The sequence below is a fragment of the Eptatretus burgeri genome, chromosome 15 (assembly GCF_056783735.1).
Source record: "Eptatretus burgeri isolate ZD-2024b chromosome 15, Ebu_testis_v1, whole genome shotgun sequence".
NCBI classification, from domain to species: domain Eukaryota; kingdom Metazoa; phylum Chordata; class Myxini; order Myxiniformes; family Myxinidae; genus Eptatretus; species Eptatretus burgeri.
Window position 1 is genome coordinate 33,850,222 of NC_140975.1, and position 17,510 is coordinate 33,867,731.

The following is a 17,510-nucleotide window of genomic DNA, read 5'->3' on the forward strand; positions in this document are numbered from 1 at the left end:
ACGCGGCAGCCCCGTCGCCTGGCGGAGTTCCTGGGGAAATGTCAGAAGGAGGAGTGCCAGAAGGTGGTGTACCGGCGGGAGGAGTACCTGAGGGAGCCAGATGGCGAACCGACACAGTGGTCTCCCTGCCATCCGGGAGCCTGACATGAGCATACTCTGGATTAGTGTCAATGAGTTCGACCCCCTCCACCAGCGGTTCATACTTGCTTTGTCGTACCGGGCGTTTCATGAACACTGTACCGGGGTGGGTCAGCCAGTTGGGCACCGTTTGACCGTCAACATAACGTCGTTGGTGAGTAAACATACGTTCGTGAGGAGTGGCATTTGTGGACGTGCAGAGCAAAGAGCGTATGGAATTCAGAGCGTCGGGAAGAGTAACCTCCCATCGCTCGGGGCCCAGTCCTCTCGATTTCAGCGCCAGAGTTACGGCTTTCCAAATAACTCCATTATACCGTTCCACCTGCCCGTTTCCCTGTGGGTTGTAACCCATCGTTCGACTAGTTGCTATGCCGTGCTCTAATAGGAATTGTTTTAGCCCGGCCGACATGAAACACGGCCCTCTGTCTGAATGTATGTACGAAGGTCTCCCAAACATAGCGAAGAGGTCAGAGAGACATTTCACGACAGTGCCCGAGGTCATATCCGAGCACGGAAACGCGAAAGGGAACCTTGAATATTCATCAACAACGGTGAATATGTATCTGTTGTCTGTTTCGGTCGGCAGGGGCCCTTTGAAGTCGATGTTTAGTCTCTCGAAGGGGGAAGTGGCCTTGATCAGTCTGCCAGATGCCGCGCCATAGAATCTGGGTTTTAGTTCAGCACAAACAGGGCATGAAGCATTCATTTGTTTAATATCTTCAACAGAATAGGGAAGATTTTGTCTGCGTACGAAATGTGCCATCCTGGTTACCCCTGGGTGGCACAGAGACACATGGAGGTCTTGCAAAGCCTGACTGATTGTTGCCGAACTGTAGACCCGGGAGAAGGTATCTGCAGCAGGGTTTTCTTTCCCGGGCCGGTAAACAATGTCGTATCTGTAGCAAGCTAGGTCTATCCGCCATCTCATAATTTTTTCATTCTTAATTTTCCCGTTATTTTTCCCATCAAACATGAATGCCACGGATCGTTGGTCCGTAACGAGCGTGAAGTGGTTTCCCAGTAAATAATGTCTCCATTTCCGCAGCGCTTCAACGATGGCGTACGCTTCCTTCTCTATCGCTGAGTGTCTCTGCTCGCTTCTAGAGAGAGTTCTCGAGAAGAACGCGACCGGCCGCCCAGACTGATTAAGTGTAGCAGCTATGGCATGATTTGAAGCGTCGGTCTCCACCACGAAGGGCACCGAGCTGTCGATCGATAAAACCACGGACTTACTGATATCATCCTTGAGATTGTGGAAAGCTCTTACAACAGCGGCATCTGGTGGAAAGTTTTTGCAATGCACTAGGGGATGTATTTTCTCGGAGTATTGCGAAATCCATCTCGCATAGTAAGCGAACATCCCGATCACCCGGCGCATTGTCTGCAAGTCCTGAGGTGGTGGAAGCTCACGAAGTGGGCGCAATCGCTCAGGATCAGGCTTAATTGTGCCGTCGGCTATTGTGTAGCCGAGAAGGTCAATTGACCTTGCCGAGAATACGCATTTCTCGTAGTTGAGAGTCAGATTATATTTTCCAGCAATGCTCAAGAATCTGTCCAGATTCCTATCATGTTCCCTCTGATCCCTACCGCACACTGTGACATTATCCACGTAAACAAAAGTGTCTTTGAGGTTTTCATCTGAGATGATGTCGTCCATAACCCGTTGGAAGCAAGCTACTCCATTCGTGACACCGAATGGTATCCTTCTGAACTGGTAGAGGCGCCGCCCTGCCTGGAATGCAGTGTAAGGTTTGTCTTCCTCTCGGATGGGAATTTGATGATAGGCGCTTCGCAAGTCGATGGTACTGAATACCTTATAATTGGCCACGCGTTCGACCATCTCATCTATGCGCGGCAGGGGGTAGGCGTCGAGTTGGGTGAAGCGATTGACCGTTTGGGAATAATCGACAACCATTCGTTTCTTATGGTTCTGACTGCTGGTTACTAACACCTGTGCGCGCCATGGCGAATCGCTCGGTTCTATAATTCCCTCCTCCAGTAATCGCTTGGTTTCCGAAGTGATGAAATTCATGTCAGCAGTGGTATATCGCCGCAATTTGATCGCTATCGGTTTGCAGACCGGCGACAAGTTAGCGAACAGCTGGGGGGACGTCACCTCCGCGGTGGTCAACGCATTTAAAATTAGACGAGGCTTGCTTCCTCCAAAGGGTATTTCGACGCTCGTGTGCTGCTTGAGGACATTATGACCCAGAATTACGTCTGCGCACAAATCACGAAGCACCAGTACCTTTACATCCCGATGCGTGTACCCTTTACGTCCAATTCAACATTGCAGTACCCTCGTACGCGGGATTGTAGTGAGGTGGCGGCCATGCATACCGTATTGTCAGTCGGGTGGATTACCCATTTCCTGCCCTTCACTAGCGAGCTGTTGACGAAACTTTCAGAGCTACCGGTATCAATCAGTGCCTCAGCCATATGCCCGTTAATTCGTACGTTGATGATAGCCTTGGATAGATTCCCCGGGAGGCTGCAGTCAATTTATTTTGCGAGTAGAGAGCCGCAGAAGTGGGTTTATTTCTCCTTAGAGTAGATTTACATACCCTGGCATAATGCCCTTTCTTGTCGCAATTCATGCATGTGGCATCTCTGGCGGGACATTTTTGACGAGGATGCCTTTTGTACCCACAAAAGAAGCATTTACCAACCGGAGCAGTTGCTGAGGAGTTTGACGAGGTCTGGGTATCCGGCTCCTCGGGTGTTTCTCCATCCCCTATGTCTGGCTGTGTCTGTGCCAGTGGGGTTCCTTGGGTTCCCATCGTAGCAGCGTTCATGAGCAGCATCGGTGTCCCAAATGACTCAGATTGCTGCTGAGCCGTATCCATCGCTCGAGCCTGATCGACTACCTTGTCAAGAGTGGGTTGCGCTTTCTCTAGTAAGCGTTGCCGTATGTGGGCTGATCTGAGTCCTTGGATGAATGCCTCCCGTGTGGCTTCCTTTCGGTGTTCCTCGGCGCTTACCGCCCGGAAGCTGCCGTCTTTTCCCAGCTGATTCAGAGCTTGCAGGAACTGATCGATTGTCTCCCCGGCTGCTTGCTTGCGTGTGTTGAGAAGATGTCGTATGTATACCTCGTTCTTGGGCTTCACGTAGAGCGCTTGCAGCACCTCGATCGCTGCTTCGTAAGTGTCGCACCCCGAGAAGAGCCTGTACACGCCGGGCGAGACATGATTCACGAGAGCGGCGAATTTGTCAGCTCCCTCCGCGATGATGGTCAGATAGTGTGAGAAGGAACAGAACCAATGTGACCATTTCATTTCTGCGTCAGTCGCGTTCGGGTCTGCGTCGAACCTCTCTGGTTTGTAGATCTTGTCCATCTTTGGTTGAGAGAGCCGAGAAAATCAAATGTCATAAATTGAAATGAGAGCGAGAGATGAACCTTCAGAGTTTAGGCTTTATTCCATTTGATTGGAGCCGCTTCTGTGGGCACACCGGGGAATACAGGTTCAGCTAGGAGTACATAAGCAGTAACGTATACATGTGCAGTTAATCATTGCAGACAATCCGCGTAAGCACGGAGTTCGATATAATCTCCATTCTCACCAGTCAATGAGCACCTTCAGTTAACGAGCATCAAGTGAACAGCCGATGTCAATAGCAATGCCCCGGGGACAATCACTCGTGCCGCAGAGACCTCCCCTTATACGCGAGACGCACAACATGTGATCCCGCGTCATGTCCCTCAATTCACGACAATTCACCACACTATCAACCTGGATAGTCATCAAGTTATTGACAGAGTCCTTGGAACTGTGACACCATCTGCTTGGAAAGGCCAAAAGATCTTTACTTCGTTTTTCCGTCATGCAGAATTCCGAGTCCTGTTGTCTGCAGCAGGTTCGTCCATGCATTAGATGCGCTGAGCATGAACCACTATGGTTTTGGTCTCTTCTACTTATGACTTTTCGCACCAATTTTATAATGACCACAGTCTTACTCGTGCCATTAATTACCATTTTCCAATCCGAACCGCGCACTAGGCCGACACACCAGTGGTGGAAAAACAAGATTTATTGCTAACTAAACGGACGAATGAAGGAGAAGAGGAAAATGTACAGGCAGTTCTTTTACAATTATGTATCTCTATGTGCCCACAATATCTCAACGGCTTTAAGCGATACCTTATCCACTCATACCACGAAGCACAAGACAGGAAGATAGGTTCCAAGACATAAAAAGCTCCCCCACACACAGTGCTTGCACAGGGTGGCAATGATTTGGAGAGAGAGAGAGAGAGAGAGAGAGAGAGAGAGAGAGAGAGAGAGAGAGAGAGAGAGAGAGAGAGAGAGAGAGAGAGAGAGAGAGAGAGAGAGATATATATATATATATATATATATATATATATATATATATATATATATATATATATATATATATATATATATATATATATATAGATATAGATAGATATATGTCAGGCTGCATGGCGCCCAGGCCCCATAACTCGTCTTTGAGGGACATGCACAGTCGTATTGCTCTGTTCACTCTGAGGAAATGTTTGTTCTCTTCCCATCCCTCAGCCTTTATCAGCTCACGACTGTGAGTTTTTGAGTGTTCATTAGCTCTCCATCCATCATCTCACGGCTTATGGCTGCTTCTCTCAGCTTTGAGCTCTTTCAAGAGATTGTCATTCCCAGCCTTATCTCTTACCTTTACGCATGGTCACAGGGCCTTGCTTTTTACCTTCCTCAAGGGGTTAAACATCTCATGGTCACGCTTGCGAAGAGTGAGCATTTAGCCAAATTAAAAATTCCTGCCACCTTTAGACGAATGTCAGGTCTGGACAGGTAATTCTTGAAAGACGTGCACCACAAACGTACTCCAGCTGACCCTTTAAGTATCTGGGAATGATTGGGGCCATTTTATAATCATAGAGATATAGTTGTGGTCCTCGCCCAAAGACCAGTTCTTGTGTATGATAAATGGGATACGCCGAACAGCTGACTTAATGCCCTCTCTGAATGATGAAATGTGCTCTAATTTACAGTGCCTCCTGCAGGTACAACACCATTATAGATATTTGTAATCAAACTTCATACAATTGCTGATCGAACTGAGATTTGGGGAGCTCAAAAGAGTGTAGACATTCCCAGATAATCTTTTTGTAAATAATTTTTCCAGAATCATTCCTTAAATTGTAGTATTTTCTAATTTTCCTAACCTTTTCAATGTCAGTGATAATAAATTGCTCGTTATGGAGCAAACATACAGGAAAGCTTCTTAGAACAAAATAATGACAGCAGGGAATGGCAAGAAATGAAACAGCTTGTTGAACTACTGACATACATATTGGATAAACCGTAATGAAATGAAATACAAACAAGGAAATAATAACTGTATTTAAACTTGAGTGACCAAAAGAAGAAAGAGCATGGGAGGGAAGAAGAATGGAAGAAAAGAAACCTTTGATTTTAAAATTAAACTTGCATGGTGGAAAAAACTCTGCGATTCCAGATATAGCAATAGGAGGGTTCATACTTCACAGTCAAGTTTGTAAATTCACAGTTCTTGATGAGCTGCAGATTTCCCCCACCAGGAGAGATGTGATGAAATCGAGATTGCCAGTTGGGAACCATGAAAATAATAAGGAAAATATCATATATATGGAGTACTGGAATCTCTGCAACAGGTTTTTTTATTTACAGAATAAAAACATTCAAGGAAGAACTTACATTCGGACAATGGAAAGACAAAAGCTAGTTAAGACAACATGTAATGACAGCAGTTGAGGTATCTGCCAAATGTTTTTTGCAATCCACTGCAGCCATGAAAACACCAATAATGGAAAAAATCTTAGAGATTCAAAATGCAAGGAAATGAACAAGAAGTTTCTAAACAACAAGCAGAAAGAGAAGAATGACAGTACCAAAGAAAATAGAAACAGACAAGCCATTCTTTTCCACTCATCCCTCCAGAGCTTCAAGTAGGCAGTGCACCACCACCTCGTGTCGTCCCCAATTCTGACCCATGATTTTCATTACCCCATTAACCCTTCCTAGCACAATCCTCTTACTTGCTGATTTCAGTGTTTCCTCCTCTTCTTTCTCTTCCTTTCCTGTTCCTTCATTCCCTTGCTGGTTGTGCCCAATTGTTGCCTCCCTATCCCACTGTAAATTTATAACCTTACTCTTCCATTAGCCTCGCTCTTGTAGAGAAAAGACAAAGGAAAGTATACCAATGAAACAGTGCATCTGGTGAACATCTCTGAAAGTTTTTCTGACGGCATAAAAAAAAAAATGTAAATCAATAAATGCTAAGTGCAAGAGAAATATATTTTCTCTTCATTTTTCCAGAAGCTGATTTAATGTACAAAGATGGTCCAATGTTTGGGCTCCACGTCTGAAACGTGCTTGCTCTCGTGGTTGGTTGTCCAGTTCACTCGTGAATGTCTGATTTATAACTTGCGTGAACAATTCGTAAGTACCTGAGAGAAGGCAAGTTGGATGGTAATTCTTCAATCAGGTCCATCTTCATCTCATTTTTTGTGGATGAGTATGACCCAAGTTTTATACCAAATGATTTTATTTCCATCTTCTAGACACTTTGTAAATATACGTAGTTTTTCAGAGTATTTGTTGTCAAGGTAGGCTTCATCTTTGATTGCATCCAAAACTATTTCCTATCTTCTCGGTGCCTTTCTCCTTTTCATGCTTTATGATGTAAACTGAATCTTATAGGCAGTCACCAGTTGGCTTCGTTGGTTTTTCATTGACCTTGAAATATCAGTAAATTGGACTTTCTCATTGTTAAAATAATTTTTCATGAAATATCTGCCTATGATCTCCCCATTTTGTTATTTTAGAGCAAAATTCACAGTATGTCCTGTCATAGCACCCCGCTTGTGAGGTTTCAAGCTTCTATTGTTCTCTATTGTTACAAGTTCATTTAGTCCTGAAGTTTCTTATGTCTTCTCTTGCCTTCTTCCTTATCTTTTATAAATCCTATTCAGTTCACAGCATTAAACGGTTTCTTTAACTGTCGTACCTCCTTTGTATTAACTTCCTATTATTTGTTTTGGCAAAGTTTTTGGTTATTTTCTGATTATTTCTTCTTCATGGTAGCTTTTCCCTTCTTTCCATTTGCCAAGGCTGTGTCTTTTATCACCTTTGTTAGTTGATGGTTTTACTGTGTTCGTCAACATATGATTTCTCTTTTCAATATTTGAATCTGTTTTGTGAATCCAGCCCAATTTAGACCTGATCTTCTTTTGTTCATGCAACTTGGATTTATTGATTATTGTTCAAACTTTTCTCACAGTATGGCTTTGATGTTTCTCATTCTTAGTGCTCTTTGTAGATTTGGGTTGTGTTCTTACCAGTCAACGGCTGCTGCAATTAATCAAATGGTTTGGCACAATCACATATGTTGTTTAATTCCTGTTATTGACCAAAAAAGAATCTATATAATTTATAGTTGTCCCACCCATGTACATTTCCTTGATATCTTCTGGTTTTTTTTAAAGGTGTTCATAATGTAGTATGTGTTTTTAATAGCAAATTCCACTTCCTCTTTTGCTTCTTTTTGCTGATTCCAATTTTTTGACAGCTTATTTATAGTGTCTAAATTGGATGGATGTGTGGTGGGTACCCCATATTGGTCAAATTGTGTTTTTTTTGACAAGTTATTAATAGTTATGTTTAACTTTTGCACTGAATCATCCAATATGACTGTATTTTGTTGGACTAGTATTTGGAAGCTCCTCCACTTAGTCATATATTTCATCCATTTAATCATCATTATGAGTTGTCATAGACTAACTTGCTCAATATGTACAGAATATGGACAAAACAACAATTACCAATAAGAGTATTTAATGATGAGTTGAATGACAGCCTTCTGTTTGTGTCTCCATCATAAAGGTTATTTATAAAACTTGATTCTCGTCTTCTTTACATCCATGGTAAGCTGTAATATACACCATCAGTGAATTTGATATTACCACAAAATTTACACCTTGTAGTTTAAGTATGAGAAACATTAAATGAGATGAGGTAATAACAGAATAGTGCTCTGAATTCACCTGTTTCATGCATCTTCACATCGATACAAAGAGCATGAATCAATCAATATATCGACTGTGTTTTGACTTGATTATTGAGAGAATCTATGTGAAAGGTTAACTAAACTCGATACCATTCATACTCAAACCCATGAAAATCATACTCAAATATTATATATATAAAGATATATTTTAATATAAAGCTCTTTCTAACCACTGACTGACTGACATTAAAGATTGGTGCCTTCCGAGTGACCTAGAAAGATGAAATTTTGTGTGCCGATGGACATCACAGCCACTACGCCAGAAAAAAAAAATCACAGATCGTCGGAAAACATCCATAAATGAAAAAAAAAAACAATGCAGGTGAGTGACCCGAGACAACGGGGAAGCATGGCAAATTTGTGTGCCGATGGACATCGAAGCCAATACACCAGGAGAAATCACAGAACTGTCAGAAAGCATCCATAAATGAAAATATAAATAAATTAATGAAAATAATTAAATGAAAAATAAAATGCAGGTGAGAAACCCAAGACAATGGTGAAACACGGTTCATATGCTTACACAATGTGTAAGCACACCTCACTAGTATTATATAAAGCTCATTCTAACCACTGATTCACTGGCTGACTGACTTACTGACTGACTCACTGACTGATATTAAAGATCGGTACCTTCTGCGTGACATAGAAAGCTGAAATTTTGTGTGCCGATGGACATCGAAGCTGGGATACCCGATAAAAAAATCACGGAATCGTTGGATAACATCCATAACTGAAAATATAAATAGATTAAAAAAGAATGAAAATAACTCGATGAAAAATCAAATGCAGTTGAGCGACCTGAGACAATGGGGAAGCATGTTTCATATTGTGTAAGCACACCATATGTATATATATATATATATATATATATATATATATATATATATATATATATACATATATATATATATATATGTATATATATATATGTGTGTATATATATATATGTATATATATATATATATATATATATGTATGTATATATGTATATATATATGTATATGTATATATATGTGTATGTATGTATATATATATATATATGTATATGTATATATATATATATATATATATATATATATGTATATGTATATATATATATATATATATGTATATGTATATATATATATATATGTATATATGTATATATATGTATATATATATATATATATATATATATATATATATATATATATATATATATATATATATATATATATATATATATGTATATATATATATATATATGGTTGCAGTTTTGCAAGAACTCGAGTAGACATATCCAATACAAAAGGGTTCCCTCGTGTAGTTAAGTCTCCAGCAATTTTGTTTAGCTCAGTCACCCCTCACCCTCATACTGGTGTGGTAGGAAAAGATGTGTTGTGGATGTAGTTTGAACTATCCCCATTGTTCTCTTCCTCATTCTCCAACTCCGTACTCAAACGTTATTCTCAAACACTTATTCTCCAAATCAATTCTCAAACAATTCTCACCTCTTTACAGATTCCAACCACAGACCACATTCACTCCACAAAACACACCATAAACCACACAAATCCATTCAGACACACCTCAAAGGCACACATCAAACACGTTCACCACAGAACAGCCAGGCCGCCAGTGCTGCTAGCGTTCTTATCGCCGTGCCACCAAATCACCAGCATTCTTAGTGCTGTGTCGCCAAACTGCCAGCCATGCCAGCGTTGTTCGAGCAGCCCTGCCCATCACATCCCTGGAATGAATCACGATGACTGGATCGCAGAGTGCCAGCCTATCGGCATCGCTGGCTCACAGGAAGTGAACATGAGAGCTGACAGGAGCCTGGGCCCGGGAGATCAGTTCACAATGAGTTAGAGTCAGAGTTCTGGGGAGTTTGAATGGAGGAGTTCAGCAAAAGCAGCCCTCGGAGTTCAGAGTTGGTTGGTCGGTCGAACAGAGGTGGTGATCGCATGGAGATTCCATGGTGGGCCACGACAAGCATTGGGTGCAGAGGATGAAATGGAATGGGTGCAGAGATACAAGCTGCCACGCATCAGTACCACCTCCCCACGGACAGTACCTCCTATGTGCCTTATGAAACCAACCACAACTCCCGAGCGTAGAAAGGGGTCAACAGTGATTCTCCATGGAACTGAAGGCGGCGAACAGCCATGGATATGTAATGGGAGAACAGCCATGAATAATGTTGTCAAATTTTATTTTGCAAGCAGCATATTTTTCCCTCTTTTAAGAAAATTGGACCTCTTCGACCCGATGTTGCACCTATATTTCGTAGTGGGTGGTATAAGTAACTCAAAGCTTTGACTCTGTATGAAAGCAAGAATGCAACACAATTAATCTTTTTAAACTCCATGAAATATTAATAAGTTGATCGATAAACGTAAACTTTTCCCATCACTGGGGACGAGTATTTTCTCTTGATGCACCGCAGCTTGATCTCTCCAAAATCCTTCCCAGAATCCAGTCCATACAAGTGCTGAAAAGTGTGGGGGCCAGTACACATCCCTGATGAACTCCAGTAACAATTGTAAATAAGTCAGAGATGGTACCACCACATCTCACAGCACTCTCAGTATCAGAGTATAGTTCAGACATCAGATTGATCAGTTTTGGTGGCACCCCACGAAGACCGAGAATTTTCCAGAGGGCATCCCGATTCATTGAATCGAATACCTTGCAGAGATCAACATAGCTTGCAAGCAGCTCCTGCCGAAACTTTCGTCTACATTCGGTGAGGACCCGGAGAGCAAGGATACTGTCAATCATTGACCTCTTTTGTGTAAAGCCTGACTGCTCTGGCCGCTGGTGCTCAAGCAGATGGTGGCGAACCTAATCAATAACTATTCGAGCAAAGACCTTGCCCAGGACTGAGAGCAGCATCACCCCTCAGTAGTTGCTGCAGTCATGGTGATCACCCTTCCCTTTCCAGAGAGGGACAACAAGGCCCTCTTCCAGTCACTTGGGATGATATCTGTGTTCCAGGCAGAGCACAGAACTGCATGCAACGACACGAGTACATCATTTCCCCTAAACTTGAGAAGTTCAGCATGGATGCCACTGATCCCAAGAGCTTTACCCCATTTTAACCGGTTCACCGCATTCTGTGTTTCCACAAACTAAGGTGGATCACAGTTGATTGGAGGGTCAGCAGTGGAGATAGTAACAGCCCTGACATCCAACTCAACAGCTGGTGCATCAGCCTGGTACAGCCGCTCAAAGTAACTGGCCCAGCAGGCCTTCACTTTGGACTCCTCTGTCAAGATCCCACCACCCTCCGCTCTAACTGCAGTACACCGAGGGATGGGCTTGGAACAACGCAATGCGTGAATTCCACTAAAAGCAGGATGAGAATCACTTGACCATTAGCTGTGTGGATCTCCTTTAAGTGTTCTATTTCTTCCACTAGATCCTCAGACACGTCAACACTGCACTGTCACAAAGTACTACAGCTTGTTCACGCATATCTTCTTGGTTCAAGTTTTAGGTATTTCCACATGACACCAAATGTCGCCTCCAGCTCCCTGGCTGCCTCATAATGCCTGGTAATGTTTCTGGTGATGCGAGTCCAGAAGAGCATGGAAAACTTGACACTTGAAACAATATTCCGGATTGCAATCTATCACATCTTGGTTCATTGGCTCATCTGAAAATCTCTTCCTTCCTCTTTATCTTTTCTCTGGCAACATCATTTAGGTTACCATACTAAGGCTCGCAGCAACAAGCTTACTCTCAGTAAAAAGTGCATCCAAACTCTCTCTCTCTCAAATGCTTGAGGTCCTCAATTAGGCTTTTTATATTCTCAACCTCAATATCCAATGTCGCATCTCTTGCTTGCAGAACTGTGGTCCTGAAGTTTATTTCCATGGGGAATTTAAGCCAAGTGGAGGCCATGAGGATACATTCAAACAAATTCATGTAGGTCTGAATGCTGTTTAGATCCGATCGAGTCCCTGCTCTCAGATTCAGATCCTGTGTGGTTTCAAGGGCCTTCTTCATTCCTGGAAGATGAACTGCAAAAGGCTTAAAACACTGTCTACCTGAGTAGGCCAACGTGTGTCTGACATGCTGTGCAGAGAGCAGCCAATATTTTCCTTCAAAATTTCCCATCTTTGCGGGCTCGAGCTGAACACATTGAAGAATTTCTGAACAACTCCAAAAAATGTAATCATGTTTGGAGAACATTCAGCGGCATGAACACCACACATACTTAAGCTGTGACAAGCATAGAGTGAGTATGTGACTAGTGGGTTGTCGTTCCGAATATGAGCTTGAGTGCCTTTGTAGGAGCCACTTCTGTTGCTACCATTGTCAAACCGTTAACTCCAGCAGTCTGCAACCGGTATAAGGTGCTTTCTGAGGGTATCACAGCTCAGTCCTGCAATAACTTTGCCTGTTTTTTATTTTATTGCAATCCACAAACTCAAAGAATCTTTCTTGAATATCGTAGTTCTTATTTTCATCATTCAAGTGAAGATAGCGCAGAATAAACACAATTTGTTCTGCATGTGCTGAGTTCTACATTGGCTTAAGAAAAGGTTTTCAGGAATCTTTTCATGCAGCCAGAGTACTTTGGTCATTGACAATTAAAAGAATAGTACTTTGAGGTTTCTCGTTTGTTCGAACCGCATTTGACACATTTTAGCGCAACACCATATACTAATATACTGCCTGGTGTTGGCTTAATGGTTAGGGGTGGTGGGCTTTGGATCCTAGGGTCCTGAGTTCAAATCCTGCTCAGCTGTTGAATTAATACAAGGTGAGGTTAACTCGACCTGTCATCCTTCCGAGGTTGGCAAAATGAGCGCCAGCTTGCTGGAATCCTGTGTCGGAGTGGTGACCCATCCAGGATTGTGCCCAATAGCCAAGGAGACTGCGTAAGCAGCACCAATGCTCTGCACAGAGTATGGTCCCAATCTCCTCCATATACTACAGTCGTTTTAACTTGACATGTAATCAACTTGCAATCGGTGATGTGTGATTTGAGATTCCATCACTTTGTTGAGATATTCTTCAAGGATTGGATCATATTGGCTGATCAACTCCAAAATGCCGAGAAAATTACCATTTCTTGGATCACGAATGAGATGACTTTTTCCCCCCTCTAAGTTCCAAGCCTCTTTCCCTAAGGAACAGTCACATCAAGAATTCTGCATAGTATTTGTTTCACATGTGCTGCCTGACTCTGAATGCCCTGCGAGAGTATCTGGTCCATGGTAACGTCACACTTGAGGCGTTTTCCCAAGTTACACCATTCAATGGAGCACATTCTGTGGCTACTACTGTTTCGGTTTTCAGGAATCTTTTCATACAGCTTTTTCCATTTCTGTTGAAAAGAGTAGCCTGAAGTTGAAACTCGAGCTGAGAGACTTGGTGTTGAGAGCTTACTGAAAAGACAGAAAGCAAAGCAAAACAATGCTTGCTTGCTTTTGCTACAGACATTTAAAGCCACTTTTCCAAACTGGCCTCCAAAGCCGGTCGCCGACTGGGAATCCTCCATCATGCAAAGTCCTTCCTCGGCCCACCTGAGTTCCGGACCACATACAAAGCTTTCGTCCGCAGCCTGATGGAGTACTGCTCTCCTCTCTGGGCTGGTACTCCTACCTCCCACCTTTCTCGGCTTCACGCTGCGGAAACCAAGGCATTTTGGATCATTGGCATCTCCCGTGATGAGGCTGAGACTTTGGGCCTCTCACTCTCTCACCGCAGGCAGTTCGGTGGTCTTTCTGTCTTCTACCATCTCCTCTCCGGTCTCGTCCCCCTTGCTCTGTCTGTGATTTGTCCCCACCATATTTCCGCAGGGCGCTCAAGGTCCGCCAACAATCTCCTTCTGGTAAAACTACCAAATTCACGAATCACTGCTCACCTTCACTCTTTCATTCATTTTTCCCCCGCCTTTGGAATAAACTCCCACACTCTATTCAATCCCATTCTTCCCTCCAGGTCTTCAAAACAGCTGTTCACCACCACCTCTTATCTTCCCCCATCTAAAACTTCGATCTTTTCTACCCCCGTTAATCCACCCCAAACCCACCTCCTTCAAATTTCCTGCTTTCCTTCCTGAAATTCCCTGTAATGTCCATCTTGTATACCCCATGTTCCCCACCCCTTTCCTCTCCCTTCCACTGATCTCTTAATGTCTCTGTCCCCCACTGTTTTGCCCTTCCCTCTCCCACCCCTCTCGTCTCATGCCACCCTTGCTGTGTGTTGTGTGTTAGCTCTCATACGAGCATCGACAATGTATACAAACAAAATAAGACAAGACAATTTTTTCAGACAAGTACATTTTCAGCGTGTGTCAATTTAGTGTCAAGGAGGCGAATGGGAAAAGAACACCCAACCGTATCATCAGGAAACTGCGAAGGATAACTTTCAGATTGACTTGAAATTTGAAGAGCATTTTCATGTCGGTTCACTGAATTCACCTACCAATTAATTTTAAGGTCAAAAGGTCAACAATGGCCTAATTTTTAAAATTAAGAGACGGGGCCAAAAACTAAATATTTCTCTATACCTCAAAAAGTTGTGGACGAGTTATGACAAAACAAGGTGGATGAGTTGAATAGGTGACAAGAACAAGCAGTTTGGATTTTGGTTCGGATCCAGCCCAAAAGTTGAATACAAAACGTGAACTGTTCCACCTTGCAGAGGTATGCGCTCTACCGAGTGCCATTCTACTTTGTGCTGTTTTGCTAACTTGTCACTCCATTAGTGATTTTTAGCTCGCCTGTTCGAAGAACAGAGAGCTATAGCGATACCCCCGGAGTGAGCGTCAGCGTGAGCGTGGAAATGTTAAAGTTTTTGGTGCAAGTTATTTAGAAGCTTGCCATTCATTTTATATGTGTATTAAGATGCTGAAATTTGGCATGGAGGTTCCTTTGGGGTATATTATTTATGTAGTGAAGCTGAAATTAAAAAATAATTTTAAATGTTTTAAAATTTTGACCTGTTTTGAACTTAACTTTTTTGAAGCACATCAACGTTAAAGTTTTTGGTGCAAGTTATTTAGAAGCTTGCCATTCATTTAATATGTGTACTATGATGCTGATATTTAAACCGGGCGTAGTGGCGTGCGCCTGTAATCCGGCTACTCGGAGGCTTGGGTTGGAGGATCGCTTGAGGACGGGAGCTCTGCGCTGGGCCGCGCTATGAGAGGGTGTATGGCAGCCCGGAGTCATGGCGAAACCCAACCCTTATCCCTGCGTCGTAAGAGGCGACCAGGGTTGCGTCAGGAAGGGCATCCGGCGCAAAACCTGTGCCAAATCAGTATGCGGATCATAACAGATGATCCGCTGTGGCGACCCCTAACGGGAGCAGCCGAAAGACGAACAACAACTATGATGCTGATATTTGGCATGGAGGTTCCTTTGGGGTATACTATTGCTGTAGTGAAGTTGAAATTAACAAATGATTTAATTTTTTTTTTAATTTCAACCTAAGATAGTGTCAAAGCAACCCAATGCTCGCCTGTTTATACTAGACGCTTGCCATTCATTTAATATGTGTACTAGTTTACTGATTACAATATACAAATACATCTATTGCTTTAAAATTATTTGGATCATGCTTCACTGCAATGCTTTATAAAAAATATTATTAGACTAGTCTTTTAAAAACGATAAATGTATAAACAGGTGAGCATTGGGTGGCTTTGACACCAACTCTGGTTTATTATTCTGTCTGTCTGTTAGTCTCTCTGTTTGTCGTCTACACATCACAATTTTAAACCGATCTTCACGAAACTTCACCACATGGTAGAGTTTGTCATAAGGAAGAAGCCTGTTGTTTTCGAGGTCAAAAGGTCAACATAGGCCAAAGGTCAACAATTTAGGTGGCATTTCTAAAATCCTCAATTTTCATCCGATTGACGAAGTTTGAAGAAGATTTATATTTCAGGTCACTGAATTCAACCAACCAATTATTTTTGAGGTCAACAAAAGCCAAAAGGTCAACATAGGCTGAATTTCTTGAATTGTCAATTTTCATCCGATTGACTTGAAATTTGAACAGGATTTGCAGATCAGGTCACTGAATTCAACCAACGATTATTTTTGAGGTCAAAATAAGCCAAAAAGTCAACGTAGGCTGAATTTCTTGAATTGTCAATTTTCATCCGATTGACTTGAAATTTAAAGAGGAGTTGCATAATGGTCATTGAATTCAAACACCAATTATTTTTGAGGTCAAATTTGTTTGATGGATTTTGCAAGTATTGTGCTCTACATTACATCTTCTTCTTGTTTGTTTGTCTGTCTGTGTGCAGGATATCTCAAAAAATTGTGGATGGATCTGGGTGAAATTTGGTGGGGAGGTTGGTTGTGTGACACAGACGAACTAATTAGATTTTGGTGAAGAGCCTGATCCGACTACTAGAATTTCTAAAGTGATTCTTCACCATTGACAAATAGGGCCAAAAATTATATACAGCACGATATCTCAAAAGGTGGTAGACGGATTCGGATGAAACTTGGTGGACACTTTGGGTGTGTAACAAGGAAGAATTGATTCAATTTTGGTAAAGATCCGAATCCGGATCAGATAATTTTAAAGTGATTCTTCACCATTGAGAGCTCGGGCTAAACCGGTATATAGCACGATATCTCAAAAGTTGTGGACTGATTCGGATGAAACTTGGTGGACAGGTTGGGTGTGCGACAAAGACAAATTGGTTCGATTTTGCTGAAGATCTGAATCTGGATCTGGATACGGGAATTATTTAATTTTTAAAGTGATTCTTCACCATTGATAGAGGTAAAACGAGATATAGTGTGGTATTTCAAAAATGTATTGGGCTCGATATGTTGTCGTGGAGGAGGTATGCACTCCACCAAGTGACCTAGTTTTTTCTGTGGACCAATTTATCCCTATATGACCTTCAATAATGTTCATACTGATTGGATGTAGTGTTATATGTATGCAATTATGACGTCATAACGAAGGCACCTTTGACATCATTAAAAAAAAATCACACTTATTCCTAATCAGGAATACTTGCCATGTGCCAAGTTTCGATTTTTTTCCTTGGTGCAGTTTCAGAGATGCAGAGGTCCAAATTTTTTATTTTCATCAAACCTGGCTGCCACATCATGTGACCTATGATGTCATAATTATCATTAAAACATTTTACGAGTAGTCACACCGGTGGTGAAAATTTCGTCTCAGTCTGGCACACTCATGTTCTGTGTGGACAAACAGACAGACAAACAGACCCAAATGCAATACCCTCTCCTCTGGCAAGGAGAAATGGAATTAAAGACCTAACTAAAAGCCCTATGCAACGCATCTTGTCCCATATACCCACTAGACGTAATGGC